Below are 3,474 nucleotides of genomic sequence, written 5' to 3'. Positions count from 1 at the left end.
CAACCTGCAGAAAGGTACAAGGAGAGAGAGAGGACACACTACGGGAGAGAGGAGACACAAAGTTAGTAATGTGTAATGGTGGCATATAGAAGCATAAAAAAAGTAGGCTCTATATATCGTCCCCTCAGCAAAGACTCTGTGAAAAAAAAATCTCTTTCACAAAGTAATCACGGTAACATGATTATTATGGCCTGCCGTATGTGTGCAGATGATGAAAGTAATTCACATCTGAAATGACTGGCTGAGTTTCTTTCACTCGTCTCCTGTGGAACAAACCCGCTCAATCACACCCTTTGATGTGCTTTTGTGTGTGTGTAATTCCCATTCAGTAGGCAGATACATGTGTCGCACTGTTTGCTTGGTATCAGTTTTGGAGAGAGACACACAGCAGTCAAAATAGGTTATGCAACCTCTTCCTTTCTCTCTCTGTCTCATCCTTATTCATATGCATCCAGTGCAAACACACAGTACAGCACTCTAGTTAAAATATTATCAGTTGGGATGATGTACAGTTGACTGTTGAAAAATTTGATTTTTAAGTTAAAAATATTAAAATATATGTCAAGTTCCTCTGTCAATCAAGCGTTGCTGTCCTGTGACATTCTGCGTTAGGTAGTAGGTGCGGTCCTGGTAATGATGATAAGTGTGTCAGGTGTGATTAAGGTGACACCGAATGCCGGCTAGGGGCCACATCCTGACTCCTGTTAAACTGTGGATATAATCTGTATGGTGCACAAAACTGAGAAATGTCACCAGTCCCTCGGAGGGGTTTGTGCATTTGCTCAAGGCACTCACACAACAGCACAAGCAGAATACTGAATAGAAGCTGTCGTACTTTCTGTCATGGTTTAAGTGTATTCCCACTGCGGTCTAGCAAAAGTTCTGCAAAGTGATCTGCCATAAGACTGAAACATCGATTTCTAAACACTCTACATGTGTTATTTTCCTTAAAAAAAATAAAACACATATCATAATCATGTAGACTATGAGGTCTTCGTAACTATGTTAGTCTCATCTCTATTTCCTCAAGGAACTCTGAGCCTTCTTGGCCAGAACTCTATTCTATTTTATCTAAATCTCACAGTAGAGCTGTCCGTGACTTATGTCTGGCACCCATACTGTGGATTCATCACACATTCACTCTTTCAGATCAGCTCAGTATCACCCTCCACCTGCACTTCGTCCTCCACTTTCACCTTGACATCACTTTCTTTCAGCTGTCTAGATGTTGATAGTTCACCCAGTAAAATGAGACTTAAATGATAGACAGAGCTGTAATGAACATTACTGCTGAGGCTAAGCTTTTGTTCAGCAGTGTAAAACCACATGAGTAAGCTCTTTGATTGTAGACTGTGATAGACCGCGGGCCCTCTTCATGATGGTGACTAATTACCAGCGCCCTATTTAGGGAAATCAGTCATTATTTGGTATAGAAACAGGCTGTGATTTAGTAACACAATCAAAATCAAACCCAATCACCCAGGCTTTCTGGGTCTGCAGGATTATTTTTGAGTTTGTTGCCATGGTAATCAAATCTGTCCCATCATGGCATTTCCAGAGTGTAGTGAAGGATTAGATGGTGATGTCAGACATCTGTGTCACATCCTTCTCCAGCTCATTTCAGCCGTTTTGCCATGTTCTTGGATGACAGATGACAGGCTGACACTTGCAGAGGAAGTGAATGTACCCCAGCCCCATGATGAGCTCCAAACTGTTGTTTATACCTCCCCATATGGGTAATAATGCTGTTGAAGTAAATACCATTTGTTTTGTGGCTTTCCTATGATGGCTTAATAATGGCTTGAAGCATGTGGCTAAATGAGAGTCTGAGACTGGGGATGGGGGTAATCTGAGTTATGACACAGGTCAATAGAGATTAATGAGAGTGCGGCGGTCTTAACACTTTCACTGCTACAAGAGAACCAGCATCTGCTTGGCTTTGTGTTGTTTATACTTTCATACCTACCAACCGACCCTTCATTGCTGCATTGTATCGGTTTCAGCACTCCACAAGTCTTGATGAAAAAGAGCAGAGTAGATGTACTGTGATTATAGCTAGGATTTTAGAATTACTCAGATCCCCCTAGTCCAAGGCCCCCATTATTACCTGACCAACATTTCTCCTCAGGAAAAAAATGACCGGACACCAAAGTTAGCTCTTTTTTTCTTTTAATTGTTGAATTATATTGTAAGCAGTCCTTGCAAGAAATCCAGGAATAAAATTCAGATGGGGACATACTGAAGCCTTTCTTTTAGCTGGCCTTTCCTTTAACTGTATCAAGATTCTAAGATCCTATAAATCATTTGTAAAACATCCACCACATGTAAGTTTCAACTTCAGAAAGGAATGTAAAGCTCACAAATTTTTAGAAAATACTAACATGCTAGATGCATGCTAACACACTCACAATGACAACATGGTGGTGTATAGCAGATGTAGTGTTTACCATCCTTTCTTCTTTCAGATACACCTTGTTCACATTCACACCTGGAGGCTACCCACGGCAGCAGTTAGCCTTGCTCAGCAGTACCACAGTCTTATTACTGAGGGCACAAGCAATGTTATGTCACCTGTGCCACCCAGATTTAATTCTGCTGGTTTGGCGATTGAATGAACCAGTGACCTTCCACTCACAAGTTCACTTTTCTAATCTTTAGGCCACCACATCACAGACTAAAAATAAGATATAAAACTATATAAATGGGCAATTTAATCATCAATTAATGTAACCTGCTTGTCTTTGGGCTGTGGGACAAAACCAGGGAACCCAGAGAAAAGCACAGGGGGAATACCCTGGTCAGCCATGAGGTTCAAACCTGGAACATTCTTGCTGAAAGACAACAGTGATAACCACCACCCAACTGTGTCACCCAACTCCAAAATCCAATAAATCTGCTAGTTGTCAAGTCATTTCACTAAAAGATAAAGATGTCAACCTCACTGTAGCACTTGGGTAAAAGTCTGATTGTCTATAAACCTTCCAATGTCTTTACACAGCAATTTATTCAATAGTTGTTCCAATATTTCAGTTTGAACCAAAGTGGTTGAATGACCAACAATGTCATGCATAGAGCCATGCTGCTAGCATGAACATGTGTATGTATGTATAGATAGATAGATAGATAGATAGATAGATAGATAGATAGATAGATAGATCTTTTTTCACAAGGCTCTATTTTCAGGGCAAACACTATCATTATTGTCCATCGTCACTGTTGTTATTGATCTGAAGACTCAGTGCTTTATTTCAACTCACCACTAACAAGACTAAAATGTGCAGATTCTCATATTTTCAGGCTTGATATGCTTTAAAGTCCTCTGTACAGATATGTTTAGTGCACTCACGATAATCACAGGGCAGTGGTGGCAGGTTGGTGAAATGATGTGGATGTAACATGCCTCACCATCTGTGTGCAACAGTTAATCTCAGGCAGGATTAATCTGGTACTTCATGGGTAATATGATGAGGTTAG

The sequence above is a fragment of the Monopterus albus genome, unplaced genomic scaffold (genome assembly GCF_001952655.1).
Source record: "Monopterus albus unplaced genomic scaffold, M_albus_1.0 scaffold217.1, whole genome shotgun sequence".
Classification (NCBI taxonomy): Eukaryota; Metazoa; Chordata; class Actinopteri; order Synbranchiformes; family Synbranchidae; genus Monopterus; species Monopterus albus.
Note: the sequence above shows the minus strand (reverse complement) of the source record.